The sequence below is a fragment of the Clinocottus analis genome, unplaced genomic scaffold (assembly GCF_023055335.1).
Source record: "Clinocottus analis isolate CAN_PGR_092001 unplaced genomic scaffold, fCliAna1.0.p SCAF_2, whole genome shotgun sequence".
Classification (NCBI taxonomy): domain Eukaryota; kingdom Metazoa; phylum Chordata; class Actinopteri; order Perciformes; family Cottidae; genus Clinocottus; species Clinocottus analis.
In genome coordinates this window covers 13,222,409-13,244,610 of record NW_027175931.1, presented here as the reverse complement: position 1 = coordinate 13,244,610, position 22,202 = coordinate 13,222,409, and positions in this window count along the sequence as shown.

Below are 22,202 nucleotides of genomic sequence, written 5' to 3'. Positions count from 1 at the left end.
CTGGGTCAGACCGGCTGCTGTGGTTGGGACGTGGCCTTGGTACATGGGCGCCGACTCCACCCCGGAGACATTGTTAGGTTCAATTAAAACTAAAATGAAGCTTCAGTAGCTTCAACATAACGGATATCCATCTTTGCCCTGCCTGTACAGTCTCTACAGGGTTTTGTTTTTTTGTTCTTGTTTTGGCAAAATTTAGTCAAAACAAAAGACCTGCATAGTCCCAGTCCTCTGTCTCAATGACGAGGACAAATAGTGTGTTAGTGATTCATCAAGTTTAAACTAATAGAAATGGCTTACAGTGACAAATTATTTACCATTCAGCTCCAGCGGCACCTTTGATCCAGGCTATTTGCTGTAATGATTTGTGGGCCTCTCCCGGCAGTGGGCACATTGTTTAACAAGTGGCATTTGGCATCCAGAATAACTTGTACATTGATGGAGTGGGCTCGTTTTGGGCTGAATAGATGGAAATGGATCGGATGCGGCATGAAACCTTGATGTCTAATTTGCTGCTCGGGTGACATTTGGGAACCAGCAACTGCAGGACAATGACTGGATTTGGATCAAAGGGGAAACAGTTTCGACGGAGCACATGGCTCACTGTGGTGTGAAATTCATGGCGATGCACTCGATTGTTCAGACAAAACGACAAAGTAGTTGTCTGCAGAAAAAAATTGAGTTTGGGCGAGCAGTTCAAGACCTTCACATCTGGCTTAGTTTAAGAAACTTACCAAGATCGTCAAACATGCAAAGCATTAGATCTTGAGAGGAAATGATGCAACACAAAGGAATGTTTCATCTCCAAATCAAATGAGCGAACCACTGTGGGTGAAAGTCGCACACAGCGCTTTGCTTCAGTGTCAGGCTCGCAAAAACAGGAAGTGACTGTGCAGAGCGACATCTATGTTTTTAGATTAAAAGGTGGGTGGGTTGGAGGACATGAAGTTGAATTAAGCCCACAACAACACCTCCAGAGGGCTCGGCGGTAAGTGCTGGCACCAGAACCACCCACCTCCACATCAACTCCCATTACGATGAGGGCAAAACAGAGTGGGAACCTCTGCATGGGTACGTGTTCATCGCCGTCATCGCGGACACGCTGATTTTAATGCCCTCCTGGAGACGAGGATGTGTTTCTTCTGTGGCCAGCAAGTCTGCTGGCTGTTGATGTGATGCCAAAGTTGCTGTTTTTCCTCAAATAACACCAACCATCACCCACTTTATTATTGATGTCTTTGTCTGTTCCTGTCTTGTAAATAAACTGCTTATTTTTGTTGGGAAAAAATTAATCCTGTGCACTTTGAGAATGTACAGTTGAAACCAGAAGTTTATATACACTGTGCAAAAAGACACATAACTATTTTTTCCTCACTGTCTGAAGCTAAACCTCTTCTGTTTCAGGTCAGTTAGGATTACCAAAATTATTTAATTTTGCTAAATGCCACAATAATGACAGAGAGAATATTTTAGAGATTTTTTTATTGCTTTCTTCAAGGTCAACATACATTTCCTTAGTATTTAGTAGTGTTGCCTTTGTATATATCCATTTTTATCATAAATCTTTATGTTTTTACATAAATATATTCAGAATATCGGTAATATGTGAATAATCATGATTAATCCACAGAAACCTGTGATTAATTTGATTACAAATTTTAATCATTTCACAGCCCTAATATATATATATATATATATATATATATATATATATATATATATATATATATATATATTTATATAGTCTAAACCAAGTCTAAGATGAAATAGCTGGTAATTGGTGGGGATCAGTATTATGTCAAATGAATAAGCTTTATACATGTAAACTCACACGCGTACAGACACACTGCTGCCGGCTGCTATGGGGTCTGTTAGCTATCAGGAAATCCTGTTTCTTATGAATAAAAAAAATTATGGGCTATTCAATCTCCACAAAGTGGGCTTCATAGAAGGCAGGACCTCCGTCGGGAAAACAGCAGTCACAAACACCCACACATAACATTATACATCTTTGTGAGGACACTCGTAATGCATTATCTAGTCCCTGAACCATCCCATTTAAGTGCCCGATCCTCTCCCTCTTACGGGCCATCGGATCGTAAAACTCACAGTTTGGATCCTATTGTCAAGGAATGGATCTGCACAAAGGAAAATATAACTTTTAGAGATCCCTGGTCACAATTTCAGTCCAAATTTGCAGATCACTGATGATCCATAGTGACAGTTAGAGATAGATCCGTACGGATCAAGGAGACCCATTACCCAACTAACTACTAACCTAAACCTAATCCAACCCAAACCCTAAACAGAGTCTGGCCCAAATGTCCTCACTTTTAAGGTCTAAAATGCATCAGTACACACACACACAAACACACACACACACACACACACACACACACACACACACACGCCCGCACGATTAGGTCTCTGTCTATTTCCATATGTTTGGTTTCATTAAGTTCACACCCTGCAGCATGTATTTACTTTACATCAGAAGTGCACCAAATAAGAAATGTTTAACATATTGCTATTTATTAAAATAATAATTTGAAGGGAATTCTCCCAGTCTTGAGGTCAGAAAGCGAGTCGGTTGCAGGTTGCTGCCTTTCAGTGTCATGGTTTGAGTTGTTTCCTGTTTTATTTTGTAGTCTTGTGTCCTCTGTGTCTCTGCACTTCCTGCCTTGGTGATTGTCTGTCTACCTGGTTCCTGATTGTGGATCCCCTGCACCTGTGCTGCCCTCATTGTGCCTACCTGTTGTCCATTACCTCCCTCTTGTAATTAAAGCCCACTTGTCTCATTGTCGGTCCAGAGGCCCAATCCCAATCTCCACCCTAAACCCTCAAGCCCTGAACCCTCAGGGACTCACTGACGTCAGCTGCTAACTGGTTGAGTGTGAGAGTCTGTGAGAGCTTGAGCTGGTGTGAATATGAATGGGACAGCCCTTTACTGCAACATCACATGACTACATTAAAACATATTGTACACAATTGTATATTTATTTTATTCTTTTTATTCACTGAGTTGAATGTCTTCCTCACAAGATGAAAAGTCATTTTTATTTATTTATTTCCTTGTTTTTGTCAAAATGAAATGTTTGAAAGTACAAAAAAACCTCTGTCTATCTATCCATATATATATGTATATATATATATATATATATATATATATATATATATATATATATATATATATATATATATATATATATTGTGCTTGCATTCCTTTAATTCCTGATTTTATGTTTTTATGTTCCAAAATGTTGTAACGGTATTTTATCAGCTAAATGCCCACGTGCCTCTATGTTTACCTTTTTTTTTTTTTACATCTCCATTCTTCCGTTGGAAACTGCGTGTTAAACCTCACGTTGCAATGCATTGTGGGTAATTCCCTTAGGCAAAGTCAGCATCTAATGTTGACTTACGAAAAGGGTTCATAAAGGGCTCAAAATGTCTGCCACAGAGCCCTAAGGCACTCAACAATGGGACAATGGGACACCCCTAAACCTTCAAGGACCTCGCGGGAGCGCGCCTTAAAGTCCGTGAGTCTGTAAGGGTGGAGATTGGGATTAGGCCATTCTGTTTGAATCCTGTGTAACCTGTGTCGTCCTGTCTCTGGTCCTGTTCCGGTTTTTGTTCAATCCATGGTCTGTTTTTCGAGAACTCTTTTTGTTTGGAAGTAAATATTATTTGAACTGTTGTTGGCGTTTGAGTCGTTCCTCCGTTCCCTTGACACTCAGAGCATCATCCTTCCTTTGTGAGACACGTATGCTTCTGACTGCATCATGCCCCGTCTCCCTCCTGTTGCCTGGTTACAGTAGCATTTATTTTGGCTTCGGACTGAATTAAACTGATTTCAAAGGGACTTAAAAAGGAGAGAGAATCTCCAGAATGAAGTCTCATTTGCTGTGCCTCAGCAACAAACTTGCGGTCGCGACCAGTTGTGTGGATTACACACAAATACGTTAAATCAAATGTTATCTTGCTCTCATCGATAGAGAAGAACCATCTGTCACTACGATCGCAAACTTCTGGCACTGCCAATTCCAGCAGGGCAGGCCAATTTGTTTAATTTTGCCACTTCAGTGAGACTAGAGGACTCAATACTCATTCCTGGTTGATTTGGTGACCTTCGTGGTTCCTGGTTGTTTTACCACCACGAGGCGCCCAGAGTTGTGACTCACATCAAAACACGGCTTTAATAAACTGGGAGGATTTTATCGTGTCGTCTAATTTACTCAGGAGAGCCCCAGAAAGCAACTGTTTTGTTTTGTGTGGCTGCAAATGCACCGCATTTCCGGTTGTGCCTTCAGAATAAAACTGCTCAAATTGTCTGTTGGTTTATCTAAATGTGAAGTAGCGGGAGCAGCAGATGTTCATTTTGCATCCAAGCAGCAGCCTGATGCAGCTCTGACACAGCTGTAGTAAGCGTTACGTTAACAGAGGGGCTTTGATCAATGAGGTACAATTAAGGACATTAAAGTAGGAGCACGCATCGTTTCCTGTGAATCTCAGTGGACTCCTTTTTCAGGGGCTGCTGTCTCAATCAGACGGCGAAACGAGGAAGGCTGTGCCGAGGTGTCCCGTCCCAATTTATGCCCCAGTTGTGCATTTCTGGCCCATCTTGTTACCTCATTTTGTGGACCCATCATTGCCTTTTCCTCAACGTGTCCACCAGATGGCTTAGATTTCTGCCTCAAGCGATACAGCATGCTGTACGAGCAGTACGTACTGAATTGGCCAAAATGTTGCATTTAGCATGCACAACTAAAGCAAAATCAAGATTTGACTTGACTTTATTCCACTTTATTTCCAACACCTGTCCACAGGAGGCTTTTAAAAATATATATATATATATATATATACGTATATATATATATATATATATATATATACGTATATGTATAGTATATGTATAGTGGCGGTAACTATTTGATCATGCGTTTGTTTGTTTTTGCATTGGGAGGGGTTTATCGCTTTAAATCTCTCCAGACAGCGTAGTTCAGACTTGGGCGTCTTACAGCTCTCCCAGTACGGCCCGCATGAGGTCTATCAAGCATGAAAAATAAATAAATGAATGGAATACAGCGACATTGCTTTTACTTTAAATGCGATTTATTTCGGTGCGCGTGGTTCCGTAGCCTCACCGACAGGCAGTGTTGACAAAATGAGTCTGACGTGAAAGCACATATTGTTATGTGGTTTCTGTTCTCAACAAGCAGCGAGTGCTGCAAAGAGCAGCTTCGCCCCCAGACACGGGCAGTCTACCGGCAGGCTCCGGGTCCAGATTGAAAGTTAATCCCGCATGCGCAAAGCTCCTGACCCCGCGGTCTGATCCATGCAGAGCACTTTAAGTCAGGATCACTTATGGATCTTTACTCTTCTCTCAAAGAGGAGAACTTTTCTCACATCAGAAGATGTTCAGTGCACTTGTTCAGCCAACACAGACTGGACTTTTCTCACTGAGGAAGAAAAACTGAACTGAACTGGAAATATGAAAAGCACTTTTCAATTGCTTTTGTATAAAGTGAATCAGTTGCTGGTCTTTAACATACAACTTTAAGATAAACAACAGTCTGAACATGGACTAAAGAAGGAGTGGCTTGTCCCTCACAGGGACCCTTACTACTGAACAGTACCTGTTCAGAAAAAATAAATAAAAAATATTTATAAACTATATATATATATATATATATATATATATATATATATATATATATATATATATATATATATATATATATGTTAACTAGCTGTTGCTCCAAAGTGCTGTTATATTGTTCTGATAACATTACTTTAAAATAAAAGCGTGCAAAACACAAGTTTTTACTTCATTATTAAATTTGGCGCATAATGCCATTAATCGCAGAAAAATCATGCGATTAATTAGTTAATTTTTTTCAACTTTGCCCAGCCCTAATTTCTATGAATGCTGATCTCATTGTACATTAGCTCCCAGAGACAAATATGTTCATGTGACAGAACATGTCATTGTTTTAAACTGTATAAAAGTACGATCCATAATTGATGGTATTTTCAAGTCATGTTCTCCTGAGTCATTAAATCTTTCCTAGTTAGCTAAGTACCATGGCTGCTTTTGCTGCAGCTCATTTAGCTTAAGAGCCTCATTTCCTGTGCATGAAACATGCATTCAGTATTTAGGTCAACATTACCTCCATCTCCCAAAACAAAAGCTCCACATGTCGCTGACTGACTCCTTTTTCCTTTACATACAGTCGTGCAAATACATTCAAAGGCTCATGCACACGTGTAGCAGCGTGCACGAAAGAACACATGCGGCAACACAAGCACACACACAAACACACACACAGAGCACATTCTGTTCTGTTCGCCATCCTCTGTCAGCCGAGCAGCTGCAGACACAAAACACTCTCTTTTCCCTCCTGCTCTCTCTTTCACTCTCTCCTCTTCGTCTTGTACGCCATCTCGTCGCCTCTCCCTCTGTCCTCCTCCCCTTCCTATCTTCCCGACCCTCAGCCGAGCGGCAACGTGAAGCTGCGATTGACGCCCACAATCTCAGCCTCTTTTATTGCTTTGGCTGGGGAGAATGAGAGCGGCACAGATGAAAAAGGGGAGAGAAGAGGAGCACAATTATGGTCAGCCGGCACTAATAATATAGATGAGTTTTGACAGCTGACATAGATTGTACAACATCCAAATAAGGAAGATGGATGGATGGATAAACTAGTATACTCTGGGTGCAACTACCAATCACTTCCACTGTCAAATAATCTGCTAAACTCCTAAATAATTGATGAATCGATTTACCTGTAAGATAGTGAAGAATGCCCATCAAAACCACATGTTCCCTGTCCCAGCTGGTCAAATAGTGTATGAGGGTCAGGTGCAATAGTGGTGGACAGGTGGATGAAACCAACACAAGACTTTAACCAGGGGAACGCTGTTCGAGGCCCTTGTGAAACTAAAAGTAACCGGCGTATTCTTTGTTATGTAATCTGCTAGTCATGTGAGCTATTTGTCAGTGAAGTTTTTGTTAATCCCGATTGTTGCCTAAACCTAAACTATGTGGTTTTGTTGCCGAAACCTAACATCGTGTGAAATTATTTTAAAGGACACTACGCATGTCACAAACCCATGTTGACGCGCCGTCACTGCTGTGTTCAAAACTAGCGCTTGAGGGGTACCGAGTATGTTAACCTTTGACGTGTAAGGCATTGACCAAGAATCGAGGGTTTGACTGAGACTGTTTACCAGAAATACTGTCTTAAAATTATTGTTTTGATTAACAATCCAAAAATCGAAGACATTCTGTTTTGTCGATAAGCTTTTCCAGCTTTTCATGTGAGTTAGGACGTTAGCACTGTGTGAACAATTCAAACCAATTCCTCCATGTTTTCATGGCACTGTTGTAAATTATTCAATATTCCTGAAGTTTTTCCTCTCATTCCCATCCTGAAGCTGTCTTTAAAAGGCCTCTGCCTTTGACTCACTTGGTTGGAAGAAGGACATCCAGAGTGTCACGGACACTGCCACCAGTTGTCTTTTGATTTGTCGCTTTGGTCCGTTGCCTTTATTTGACTTGGTTCTATTTTTGTCATTGTTGAGAATAAATTGTTTTGTTTAGCCGCTGCTTGTTTGTCTCCCTCCTTTGTCGCAGCCTTGGAGCCGGGTTGTGACATATGGGGGCTCGTCCATTCCTTGGTCGTTTGGGACACTAAAGGTCAGCTGTCGTGGCAGTTCAGGTTGTAGTGTCACATGGTCGGCTGTGCGCCTGGTGTTGTCTGGGTTTTGCAGTCTGGTTTTTGGGAGACATTTGAGTGGTACGTTGATTGTTCTTTCTGTGTGGTGATAACGTGTCCTGTTTATACGGTGAGTTAATTACTGTTTTCCTGTCCCTGTTAGGCTTAAGAGCAGATTGCCTTGGAGTTCGTTGTTTTTTTTTTGCTAGAGTGGTGCCAAAAATGGTTGGCGCAATTGTCTCAGGGGCACATCCGAGGCTGCAGGTGGGTTGCCAGTACATGGTGGCTTTACCGAGCTTGCCGGCTTAAGTGCATAAATACCCACCATAAGTAACACCTGAAGACTAAGGGGAAATTTAGCAACTCTCTGGTGAGGCATTTATAGGCACGGGATTTCGGTGTTTGGCTGTATGTGGAACGTTTGACCTGTGACTGTCAGGTTAGGGGGAAAAAAAAAAAAACTTTGAGTAGTCAGGAGAATATGAAATTTCTTGGGTTGTCATGTCTAATGTTGAGGGCTCCGGAGGAGTTCTTGGACCGTTGTTCGCGGGAGCAGTTGGTGACGATTGCTGACCATTTCCAGATGGATGTGGGAGATAAGCGGTTGAAGGAGACCATGAAAGGCATCTTAAAAGAAAATCTGTTTGAAAGGGGGGTGCTCAAATCTAAACCGGATCCTGTTGGTGCCGCGTCAGACGAGGTTGGTGTGTCTGCCTCTAGTGGAGCTGGAGTAGCTGATGTGGCAGGGCTAACTTTTGGGGAGCGCAGAGAGCTGCTGCTGTTGCAAATGGAAATTAAAAAAGTGGAACTTGAAGCGCGAAGGTTGAGTGCGAGGGATGGTCAAAGGCCTTCACGGGATTTTGATGTTGCCGCTAATCTGAGGTTGGTTCCTCCATTTTGTGAACAAGACCCATACACCTTTTTCTTTGAGCGGGTGGCAGAGAGTAGAGGCTAGTTGGATGCTGAGCATACGCTACTGTTGCAATTCATTCTTACGGGAAAGGCGCAGCAAGCATATTCAGCGCTCGATGTAGCTGGTAGTAAAACGTATGTGTCTGTCAAGGCTGCAGTGTTAAGAGCCTATGAGTTAGTGCCTGAAGCATACCACCAAAGGTTTAGGTCTTCGGCGAAGTCTGGGAGGCAGACGCACATGGAGTTTGCCAGGGAATTAACCACACACTTCAGTCGTTGGTGTACGTCACTGGGGCTTCATTAGTTTGAGGCTTTGTTCACTTTGATAATTTTGGAGCAGTTTAAAGATTCCGTTCCTCGTCACATCGCAACATATCTAAGTGAGCTTAAGGTCAAGACAGCGGCAGAGGCAGCTATTCTGGCCGACGAGTACGTGTTGACGCACCGTGCGGACCTTGAGCTCAGGGCTCGGGATGATGCTCTGTACTGAGGAAACGGCGGTAATTTTCAACCAATAAGGTACTGTGGGAAGACAGTCGCTGATTAATTTGACAGTACAGGAGGATGATGGGGTGGTTTGCCCTGATGAGAGTCTGTTGCGCGGCCGGTTGAAGAATTCTGAAACATTGGGTGACTTGGGAGTCCTTGTTTGGGCACTTGGCAAAGGAGCAGTTCACTGAGTTGACTGTTCTGATTAACAACTATTTGTCCTTGTTTAGTGACGTGCCAACTCAAACTCATCTGATAGAGCATGATATTGACGTTGGTGGGGCGCAGCCAATCCGGCAGCGTTTTTACCGGGTGTCCGAACAGAAACGCAGAATAATGGAACAAGAGATACAGTATATGCTGGACAATAACATTGCGGAACCTTCTTCTTCCAGCTGGGCATCTCCTTGTTTACGTGTGGATAAAGCAGGTAAAAGTCCTGTTTTGTACAGACTACCGTAAGGTAAATGGGGTAACTAAACCCGATGCTTATCCACTGCTGCGTATGGAGGATTGTGTAGATCAGGTGGGCTCAGCTCGCTTTGTCAGTAAATTTCATTTACTCAAAGGATATTTGCAAGTGCCCCTGTCTAAACAAGCTCGGGAAGTGTCTGCTTTTATAACTCCGTTTGGGCTGTTCTCGTATTCAGTGATGAGTTTTGGGCTACGGAACGCACCGGCAACCTTTCAGAATCTAATGAATATGGTTGTGTCTGGACTGGACGGCTGTGCGGTGTATCTTGATGACGTAGTTATCTACAGCAATACCTGGGAGGAACATGTCTCTCGCATTAGGAGGCTGTTTAATTGTCTGCAAGACGCAAACCTGACTATCAATTTGGCCAAGTGTGAGTTTGCAAAGGCTACCGTCACCTATCTCAGAAAGGTAGTGGACCAAGGGCAGGTACGACCGGTACAGGTACTGGCTGCAATTGAGCAGTATCCAGTGCCCACCACCAAGAAAGAGCTAATGTGATTATTGGGGTTGGTGGGTTACTACCGCAGTTTCTGTCGGAACTTCTCTACTGTAGTAGCTCCCCTGACAGACCTCTTGAAAGCTAGGGCAAAGTACATCTGGTCAGATTCATGTCAGCAAGCTTTTGAAAATGTTAAGGCTGTACTGTGTTCACCTCCTGTCCTTACGGCACCTTGTTTGGACCGCTCATTTGAGTTGCAGGTGGATGCAGGTGAGGTAGGAGAGTCTCTTGCCCTTATGTGGGCACTGCAACATTTTGAAGTATATGTTGACTCTGTGGTCCATATAGACCACCAGAGGAACACCAATCGGATTACGTTCCTCCAGTCTTTGTCTTGCCCGAATTGTCTTAATTTGTTGGTTTTTGTTCCTGCAATCTCACGGTTTAGACATCCACCACATTAAAGGCTCTCAAAATACTGTGGCTGATGCGTTATCGAGAGCCACCTGCTCTTGAGATGTATCGAGCTCAAAAGGAGTCCGCGGAAGTTGCTCCAAAAATGTTTTTGTTGTGCCCTGTCAGGATCCCCGGGGGAACTTTGTTTTTATGGGGGGGGGGGAGGTACCTGTAAGACTCTTACAGGTACCCCCCTGTAAGACTCTTGTCTTACAGGTACTGATTGACGGGATGAGCCACACCTGGACCTGGTCTTTAAAAGGTCTCTGCCTTTGATTCACTCGGTTGGAAGAAGGACATCCAGAGTGTCACGGACACTGCCACCAGTTATCTTTGGATTTGTTCCTTTGCCTTTATTTGACTTGGTTCTATTTTTGTGATTGTTGAGAATAAATTGTTTTATTTAGCCGCTGCTCATTTGTCTCCCTCCTTTTGACGCAGCCTTGGAGCCAGGTTGTGACACTTCACAGATATTTATGCGTACACACGTGTTGCTTTAAATGGTGGGCATGAAAGGCTTCCGTACCAGATGATAACAATGGTTTTGAAAGCAATGCGTTTTTGAGAGTCACGTCTAGTGTGATTGGCCCCTCAGATTGTAAAGTATTGTTAGAGCGTGACCTATAGAAATAGATTTATGAAATCACACTTGACTTAATCAATAAAAACAAGTCATACTGAATATCATGAATTGTCTTAAAACAAAAGAACAAACTAAGGATTTTGCTTATGATTTTTTACCCTATTGAGTATCTCATAAAATGTAATGTAACATTCTTCCAAAAAAGACTACATGTAGACAATAAGACTTGGTGAACACCATGGGGAAAAAGCAATGCTATGATTGAGAATAGATAGGTTGGGGGCTAGAGCCTTTAGTTATCAAGCTCATCTGTGGAATAAGCTTCCACTTTCAGTCCGGGGGGCAGACACGGTCACCTCATTTAAGAGTAGACTGAAGACTTTCCTCTTTGACAGTGCTTATAGTTAGACCCGATCTTTCATCCAGGAAGCTTTCTTCAGACAACTCTCCTCTAGATTCGTGAGGGTATCCACCCCGTGAGTCAGTCAGAAGGCTTCCTCCCCTCTCCCCCTTCCCCTAGATATGCTGCTATAGGCCTAGACTGCTGGGGGCATCTTCGGATACACTGAGCTCCCCCTCTCGTCTTCTTTCTCTTCTCCCTTGTCTTTTCTTCTCTTTCTTCTCTCCATCTGGATAAATTATTGTCTTTCAATGCACATTACTAGCTCTACTCTACGGGAGCCTCTGTGCTTCCTTGCCCTCAAGTTTCCATGGACCGTGGCTGGAGCTGGACCTACCCTCACCATATGCTGCAACTATGTTATGTTGCTTATTCTGGTCACATGACATCTATTGCTTCTGTCCATCCTGGGAGAGGGATCCTCCTCTGTTGCTCTCCCTCAGGTTCTTCCCCTTTTTCCTTGTGAAAGGGTTTTTACTGTCTTTATTTGTGGGAGCTTTTCCTGATCCGATGTGAGGTCCTGGGACAAGGATGTTATGTCCCAGGAGCCCTCCGAGGCAAATCTTGTATTTGTGATTCTGGCTATACAAAATAAACTGAATTGAATAGAATCAAACACTTTTTACAATCACTACTTTTTTCGGCAGAAACCTTATCGTTTGGCAAGCTTCACGTCCACTGAAAGCCCTACGTCTCCAGTTTGTAAATGTACAGTGGTGACTGATATGTGTTCAGAACATTTCTGACCACATCCAAACATCTTAGAGAAGACCAGACCCGGCGCAACAGCTGTGAGGCGGCAGCGGGGACATGGGGCGGCTACGAGGCGGCAGCGGGGGCATGGGACAGCCACGAGGCGGCAGCATGGACATGGGTTGGCTGCGAGGCGGCAGTGGGAACATGGGGCGGCTACGAGGCGGCAGCGGGGACATGGGACGGCTACGAGGCGGCAGCAGGGACATGGGGTGGCTGTGAGGCGGCAGCGGGGACATGGGGTGGCTGTGAGGTGGCAGCGGGGACATGGGGCGGCTACGAGGCGGCAGCGGGGACATGGGGCGGCTACGAGGCGGCAGCAGGGACATAGGGTGGCTGCGAGGCGGCAGCATGGACATGGGGTGGCTGCGAGGCGGCAGTGGGAACATGGGGCGGCTACGAGGCGGCATGGGACGGCTACGAGGCGGGAGCGGGCTTATGGAAGGGTTGCGACACGGTGTGGAAAAGTGTTATCACTAAAAGCTGCACATGCATCATTTAGTATAATTTAGATTTTTTTTTTACACTTGTCACGTCATTGGTTAGCGATGCTAGTTTTGACAATGTAATCTTTTCTTTGATTAAATGGACATGTAGGTTATTCTGCACCGATTCAAACACTGAATTCATGGTTTCAAGATGTGTACAAAATGATGTACAAGTACATGTTGAATATTTCATGTCGATGTAACTCTTTCATAATTAAACCCAATGCGAAAAGTGTTTTATTTTTTTATAATTAATGGTGCAGTCGGAAAAAAAGGAAAAAGCCTTTTGGTTTTAAATATTTAATTCTGAAAGTGCAGATCATGCACTCAAACGTAGGAAGACGTTTAGAGAGAGAGAGAGAGAGCAAGAGAGAGAGAGAGAGAGAGAGAGAGAGAGAGAGAGAGAGAGAGAGAGAGAATATTAACAGCTCTACCGAACGGTGGAAGTGATTCATATTCTAATGTCTAGAATCATACAGTAAAGAGTGGAGGAAGATACCGGAAAGGAAATGTAATTCAATAGGAAAGAAGGTGAAAGAGGTTTTCTTTTTCTCTTTTCATCCTCTCATCCTCTGTCTCATTGCCTCTCTATCATCTCTCTGGACTTTCTTTTTTTTCTTCTCTTTCTTTCATCACCGCTTCTCCAGGTCTTACTTTCAGCCTAATGTTGGTTTTATTTCAAGCTCTCGGGTGCTCTCTCTCTCTCTCTCTCTCTCTCTCTCTCTCTCTCTCTCTCTCTCTCTCTCTCCCCAGCAGTCCATTGGATCATAATTACTGGATCATACACAAGACAGATGACTGCAATATGCCGCGTGGATATATGCGCACACTTGCATACGGTTCTTGATATATCTCTACACTGTCGGGTGAAATAACCACAGGAATATTAACACATAAACAAAAGAGAGTGCCGCGGGGATTGGTACTGGATTAGTTTATGATAGAGAGAAAAGAAGAAAAATAAAATAAAGAAAAGCCAAATGAGAGATATGATGATCAAAATTACAGTTTGGGGAAACAGTGATGAGTGCATCTCTCTGTCTGTCCACGGTGAGCTTGCATTTTGCTGCAGCAAACGCCATCATATTTCAGCTGACAAGTTCCAATGCCGTGCTTGAGGACTTTTTTTTTTACTTGCGTTCAAACATTCTACACACACCTTTTGTCTGTTTTATTCTGCAATTGGCTTTCTGCCCACTCACATGCTTTACCCTTTGCCCTATCAAATTATTGTTAAGCGCTTTCAACATTTCCAGTGTTCAATGTGAAAATAAATGTGAATTCTCACTACTCTTGACCGTTCCCTGGATCATCAAGTAAAAATAGATTGTATAGAAATCTATATAAATGGGCATGATGTTCATTTAGTAAATTAAAGTAATTTAGAGTCAAACAGACTATAAAGCAGGGCTTCAGGGCGGTGCTACAGTGATTCATAGGCTGCTGCAGCTGCTGTCAGAGACATATATGGCATCTCGACATCACTCCCTCACATTCCAAATATGGTAACTTCTGTTCATTAGTTGCAAAAAACAACAATACGCTTGGTGTCCTGACATTTAAAAAAAAAATCTAATTAATTAATTTAATTAATTAAATAAAAACATTACTGTAGTGGTCGAAATGATTCTTATAAAGGTGACCTTCCCATAACAGATCCAAGGACAGTTAAAACCCTGAAGATAAATAGACCTGATCCAAAGTGCAGTGGACCCGGAAGGATCCAAACTGAGAATATTTGATATTTCAATCAATATTTTTAAGTCTTTATTTTAACCTTGTGTGGATTCTCTCTGAAAACAACTTGCCGTCTGAAAAAGAAAAAAAAGAAGCTATAACGAGGAGTCGAGTGTACGGAAAGAGGAAGAGGAGGAGGAGGAAGAGGAGGCAATATCTGACGGCAGCTGTCAGTTTTGATGATGTGATGAGCAACAAAGCAGAGTGAGACACGAGCAGGCAGTTCGATTCCCTGTCAGAGTGAACTCTGCTGGGGCAAGATAACTACACACACACACGCCAAAAAATGGAGAGAACTTGCCTCTTTTACTCACGCATATGCACAAAGAAGAGCTTAAAAAAAAAGAAAAAACTTACTTCTGATCTCACACACACGCACAAACACACGTACACACGTACACACGCACGCACACACACACACACACACACAGTCTTTTTTATGGGAATCAATTTCATTTCACCGCACACACACTTCAGAAACATACTTGATTTATCTGGAACATGAAGAGAAAATCTGATTTCTTCCTCAAACACACGCACGCACACACACACACACACACACACACACACACACACACACACGCACACACACACACATGTGCATACTGGAGATAAAATGGCTGCTTTTATTTACATATTAATTTTAAGAATGCCATAATTTTTTCGTGGTGGCACAACATGGACAGTTTGTTATTTTCTTAACCCTGGAGTTCACTTACACGGTACGGAGACGCCGACGGGGAGAGGGGGTATCTTGGGAAACTCTCCCAGAACAGAGGACACGTGTGTGCATTTAGTGAGGAAACACAAGGTTGAAACTGTAAACATAATCTTTAAATCTCACAATACCAGTTTTCATATCCCGAAGAATTTCAGTCCCCATCTCACCGTACAGTCAAATGGCCTGTCGGTACCGTCACAGGTTCAAATGCATATTTTAGAGGACTGTAATATACAGTGAACATACTGTACTGTATACAATTTTTGCTATTATTATTTTTGCACTATTAAGAATAAACGGCCCAACATTTTAAAATAATCAGCCGTAAATATTTCTTCAATATTGTGTCTATTCGTGCGGAAAGCGATATAAATTTGGGACCATTGCAATAACTTTTCAATTAAGATTTAATTAGTTTCAAGCAAAAAGATGACCAACTATCGGGGTCCTGTTGACCTGGAGCAGGGTCTGGCAGTCTATCTGTTAATTGTTGTGACTGATCTATTTCATTCAGTTCCCCTTTTAGTGAAATGCTTTGAGAGAATTTGAGTCCCTCTAGTACATAATTGGCCAGTGTGTAAGTAAAGTCTTTTTTTGTGAAAGGTTAGAACAAAAGGAGTGGATCTGGTCTGTGCTGCTTTTGTGAAGGTTGAAAGAAAAGAAATAAAGATTGTGGTTTCGGTTCAGACTACAGAGTCTTTAAGACTTTATGAAATGGTCCCTTCTGCACAGAGTGATCAGTTGATGCCTTTGTTCGCTGTGAAAAAGCTCCAAAAGATATTAACCTTACCAAGAAAATCCAACTTAAATTAAGACACTGTTTTACTGTATAACGTGAAAAAAGTTCTGGTACTAATCATGAATTACACACTTGTTAAATCAAGTGCTACTCATGAGCTTTTGACCCTTTTTTTTTTACTATTTAACAGCAAAACTAATATCATACCGAAGCGCTATACTTGCTACATGTCTTACTGTTGGTCTCACGCATACATTTCCTCCCTAAATCTCAACACTTTCTGACAACATGTGTGCCGACACCAACAGTACATTTTGGCAACGTGCAGCTCACATGCATGTTCCAGCTGTGTACACTCAGCAATGTGTTTTCCTTGCCAAAGCTGGTCAACACAGTCACTAAGCATCACACAGACGGTAGTTGTTAATTTTCTCAACCTTTCTTGTTGCAGCTAACAAAACAATGCAGCTTGGCGTAAACTCCTGATACCTCATGTACAGATTTGCCCCAAAGATACCATCCCTTTGCAGAGATTTGATCTCGCTGATGCCACAAATCATGTTCAAATGCTTATGTTGGCATCTTTTCTGTGCCACCACACTATAGAGAACAGATGGAGGCACACGAGCCAGAGAGCTGGGATCTCAATAAATAAACCAACAATTATTTGTATTATTTGTATGCGTTCATTGCCACAGATATGTCATTAGATTGTATTTAATTTGTGTTCACTTCTCATCTCTCTGCACTTTCTTTTTGTCCCTCGTTCCCCTCATCAATAGACGGGAGCCTGTTGGGACGGGGTTTATTAAGAAACACAACGTTATCATCGACTCAGGTGCACAGACGTTATTTGCTGGACTCTGTCCTTCCACACCTCGGGGAAATCACAGGAGGCTGTAACTCTGCAGGCTGGTGAAATAATTGCTAAACATACACTGTGTTTACAAGAAGGGATACAACTCCCCTCCTGTCTCCACTCCGTGACTGTCAGAGGGGGGATGTTGTAATAAGTGGTGGTTTTATGCAATCACACAAAAAGGATCAGACCGCACAGCTGATGGCGCTCTTGATAAGACACACTGAACTCTCTGTTGCCACAACTGTTGGATTTCAAATGCTTCCTGTAAAAAGGAGCATTACGTATGCATCCATCTGTTAAAAAGCCAGTTTTGCCACTTCTTTTTGTCAATGCAGAATGATGGTTATCTGTACATCCATAGGTACATTTCAAACAGCTAATTTAGCATACTCCTGATTGTGCCATTTAAAATGTATATCAGAATATATATATATATATATATATATATATATATATATATATATAACAGGGATCATGTTGTACCACGCAGCACAACTCTTAGTTCATAACGAACTAAAATAAAAAATATATAATGTCATGAAAAGCAATCAAACAATGTATTTACTTTACACTCATCATTATTAACAGTCGTCCTCTGCCGCCCCCTCACCTCCGATTTTATTATAGTTTTCTCAATAGTATGCCTAAATATATAATATATCTAATAATAATATAATAATATATATATATATATATATATATATGTGTATGTATATGTATGTATGTGTGTATATATATATGTATATGTAGATATGTATGTATGTGTGTATGTATATGTGTACGTATATGTGTATATATATATATGTATGTATTCATTTCGCTTGCTTGCTTGCATGTATATATATATATATATATATATATATATATATATATATATATATATATATTTATATATTTATACTTATACTTATTTCTTACTTATGTATATATCTGTTACCCCTGTTCCTGTTATTATTTATTTTATTTTATTTTATCATCTGTGTGTTTAGCTTAGCTTATGGCATTAGGATGCTGCTAGTATGACAAAAAAAATTTCTCCTTGGAGATTAATAAAGTACTTTTCATTCATTCATTCATTCTAACCATAAGGAACCCCACCAGAGCCAGGGGCACAAGGTGAAGAGTATCCTCTTTACTAAATTATAGAAGCACAGATCCAGTTTTCCTCAAAGCCAAAAATTCACAAAGGGAAAATATGGACAATGTCATGGAGACAGCATGGAAATGAGTAAAAATTGTCACATACGAACACAGTTTGTGAAATGTGTGACTCCTTAAAAAGTCCTCAGGTTAGCCTTTAGGACTTTGGCAAACTTGGTTAAACACAGAGATGGTCTAGATCAGCGATTCCCAAAGTGTGGGCGGCACACTGGTGGGCCGCGAAGGTACTGCAGGTGGGCCGCAAGAGGTCATTTATAAATAAATAAAATGTTTTTAATTTTAAATTTTAAAAAGTTTGAAATTAATTTTAAAATATGTATGATTTAAATTACGTGTTAATTATTTTACTGGTGTAACAGAGGGTTATTTTTGCGCTTATACTGGGTGGTACTAATACAATAATAACACGATCGTTTGTCAGCCAAGTCGGCAACTTCCTTATTAACGTCTTTTCTCCGCACCTCTTCTTTCGTGTTCTTCTTTCAAAATAAAAGCCCCGAAAACAAAATACAATAGCTTACACTAGCAACAAAAACAATGCCTGCGGAATTAAAGGCTGTTTTGGTTGAAGCAGTGAGAACAGTACATTTCATCAAAAGTCGTCCACTGCACCTGTTTGCCATATTATGCGCGGAGACGGGAATCGACCACTAGCATCTTCTCCTGCACACTAAGTCTGGTGGCTTTACTAGTAAGGTGCTGACTGACTTTTTGAACTGCGTGACGAAGTCAGGACATGTTTTGTGAACTCCCGGTTTGAACTGTCAGACCAATTCAGTGACTTCAAGTGGCTTTGTAAGTTGGCGTATTTGGCCGACATGTTCGGGTTCTTAGATGGACTCAATCTATCCCTCCAAGGAAAAGCAGTGACCATGTTTCATGTCCACAGTAAGATAAAAGCCACAATAAGGAAGCTCGAGGTAGTTCAGAACTACTACAAGTCCTTTGACTTTCTTTGTGAATTCCTCAATAAAGAGAGGCAGATCACGACCTCCGTGGCCAACCCTGTCTCCTACAAACTACGTTCCCACAGAACTAATACGTATTTTCAATTACGTTGACTAGAAATTATTTTTTTTTCCTTGATTACGTCGGTGTTTGATCTATAAAAATACGTTGAGTAGATATAGCGCATTTTAGTTTTATTGTTTATTACAAATATGTTTATAATCGTGTGTTTGTGTTATTGTTTTCTTGCTTTCCCGCTGAATTTAAGCATGATTGAATTTCTAAACTCTGTGGAGGAAAAGAAAAGGGGTGGTGTGAAGCCGGTAATGGGGCTGGTCTGAAGACCGCTTGGCCGCCGGTGTGAGGTTGATGTGCCAGTAACGGCCCGGGCCGGTCTGAAGACCGCTTGCCCGAAGGTGCTGGTAACGGCGCGGGGACGGTAACAGCCCCCGTCCCGCTGGGTCTGGGACGGTAACGGCCCTCGTTGCACCGGGGTCGGCAACAGCCATCGTCCCGCCGGGTCCGGGACGGTAACAGCCCCCGTCGCGCCGGGTCCAGTCTTCACTAAGTCAGGTTGTCAGCTGCAGCTGACACTGACGTACGTTTGTGTTTAACATTACAAAAACATTTCTGTTTGACCAGTACAGTTAACTGACGTGAAAAAAACAATGTCAAATGGGGTGCCCTCTTGTAGTATTAAAGTAAATATATATGAGCCCTACCCTCGTCCACAAAATCTGTGGGTGGGCCGCTGAAGATTTTCAGATTTCAAATTGGGCTGTGGCATTCTTGAGTTTGGAAACCGCTGGTCTAGATACAAATTAATTGTACGTGCAACAAAGATTATTAAATTAACATTGTCTATTTCACCGCAAACTCTGAGTTGAATTCCTTTTTATATTGCATTAAAAAGTAGAAGTTTGCAGTTACCCTGGTGGAAATACTTTTTTTTTTATGCTGTAGCTATCCGGAAGACGTAACTATTTGTCATCTTTGCACTGTATTAAATTGTTTTTTTAGACTCCCAATGCAGAAAAGGAATGGCTGGAAATTGCACAAGACTTCCATCAGAAGTGGCAATCTCCCCACATCGCGCCATAGATTAGTATAAACACACATCAACATACGGCCACTGGCACACAGTGAAGATTCTTTGTGCTGAATAGCTGTTGTTAATGTCAAGTACCAGTTTCGATAGGTCTGCATGGGAGCACAGGGTCACAAGTCAGGTCAGATGACAAGCAAGCACTTGACAAAGGACTCCTTTATTATCTTCGCAAAAAAACTCTCCGAGGGGTTTGACATTGAAGCCCCCTTTTTTGTTTTGGGGTGATGATGCATATTACGATGCATGTCGTTTGGTGCAAAAAACTAATGAAGCCGTACTATCTGAACAACTTTTTGCGTCTGTACAGTAATGAACATAGGTTTGATGCTATTACAAAAAGGGCAAAGGATTCCTCAACATAAATGGTAATTTAAATGTATATCACATGAGTATCACTTTTCCACTTGTCTTTTGGCCACTACTGGAATCTTGAAGATGGATGGTCTGGATGGATGGTCTGGGACCATTGTCTATATGGATGATAGTCTGGGATCATGGTCTGGATGGATGGTCTGGATTGATTCATAATATTATCCATCATATACAGCTCCAGGAATGACGTGTAATATCACCCCTCCTCTACATTCAACCACCTACTGTATGGATCCCACATGCAGTCTCTGGTGCTGAGATGGTATGCTGCTGTGACTGTCTTGCCGATGCTGAGCTGTAAACGCCATCTCCGAAGGTATGCTACCAGGGTGCCCATGTCTTCATTCAGGCCGTCTTTCATCGCCTTTCATGTTGGTCGTCTCAGCATGATGGCAGGGTCGTCTGCGTAGCCGTACTTTCTAGAAGATGTGTCAGGTAGATCATGTATGAATATATTGTTCATCATTGGTAAGAGAACAGACCCCTGCGGTACCCCATTTCTCAGTCTTCTGAGCCTACTGCGCTGCCACTGCTGGTCTGGAGGATGAAGCTGCAGTTGGAAAGCGTGCCCATGATGAATTTTACCATATGCCGATCCGGTATTGCCTGGTCTGCTGTTGACCTCCCACGACAGAAACCTGCTTGTTCCCATGGGAGCTGTCAGTCTGCCACTGGCTCAATGCGGCTTTGGATCATGCTTTCCATGATCTTTAATGGGATACAGAGCAGTGAGATCAATTGTATGACCTTGGATTTCCCACAGGTTCATTAGGCTTCGGCAGGGCTATCACGGAGGCGCGGCGCCAAGTCTTTAGGAGCTTTAATCTCCGGTAGCATGATGTGAAAAAGGCACAGAGCGAGTCAGATGTTGTTGTGCTCTGGTGGATGATGGACTCCGGATGGATGTTGTCACGGCCTGGTGATTTGCCCGGCTAAAGCTCCCTCATGGCCTCACTAAGTTCCCCTGCTGTGAAGTCTCCCGAGAGGTGGGAATTCATGCTAGCCGCTCCAAAGATGCAGGACACCTCACGCGATGTCAGTTGGACAAAGTCTTTGACAATGTCCAGGAAGCGGCTGTTCTTCAGGAGCTGTGATGCGATGGCATTTGCTATGACTGGGCATTTCTGGCTCGTTTTTCTGTCTGTAAGCTGGTTGATGGTTTGCCATGCCTTGTAAATAGAGTGGGTGAAGTCGATTAATTCGCCGACCTCTATCCATCTGGTCCTACGGGTGACATCCAGCCTCTGGATCAGAGCTTCCACAGTCACTTCCACCTCTTCTCTGGAGCTAGCCCTCTGGTGATCACACAGGAGGCGCCTGCACTTCTCGTCCCAGCCTGGGATGCAATTCCTGTTGTAGCCCCGGGAGATGGTCTTCTTTGCCGCACGTAGAAAGAGCTGGCAGTAGACTGCATAAGCTGCATCCAGGTCTGCTGTTTCTGGGTCTGGCAGACGAGTTGACCTTCTTTCCATCTCCTTGGCGTACAACTCCCAGTTGGCCTTTCGGAAGTTCCATTGGTTGACGGGGTTCCCTGGAACCGGTTCCACCATTGATGTGACTCTAATGATGGATGGTCGGTGATAGGAGCGGGAAAATCTGTCCAGGACGCATTTTTCTGGTTTTTGGTTGTCACTGCGGCAGATGATGAAGGCCAGATCCAGGTTGGTGGAGGTATTCCAGCGTGCAGAGAAAAAGGATGTGGGCTCCTCGGGGTCGTACAGCAGCAGGGCATCGGTGTTGGTGGCCCATTTGCTCAGCGTCACTCCATTTGGTGTTGTGTGGTTGTAACCCCAGTCTGTGTGCTGACTGTTGAAGTCACCTGAATAGATGGCGGGTGCGGT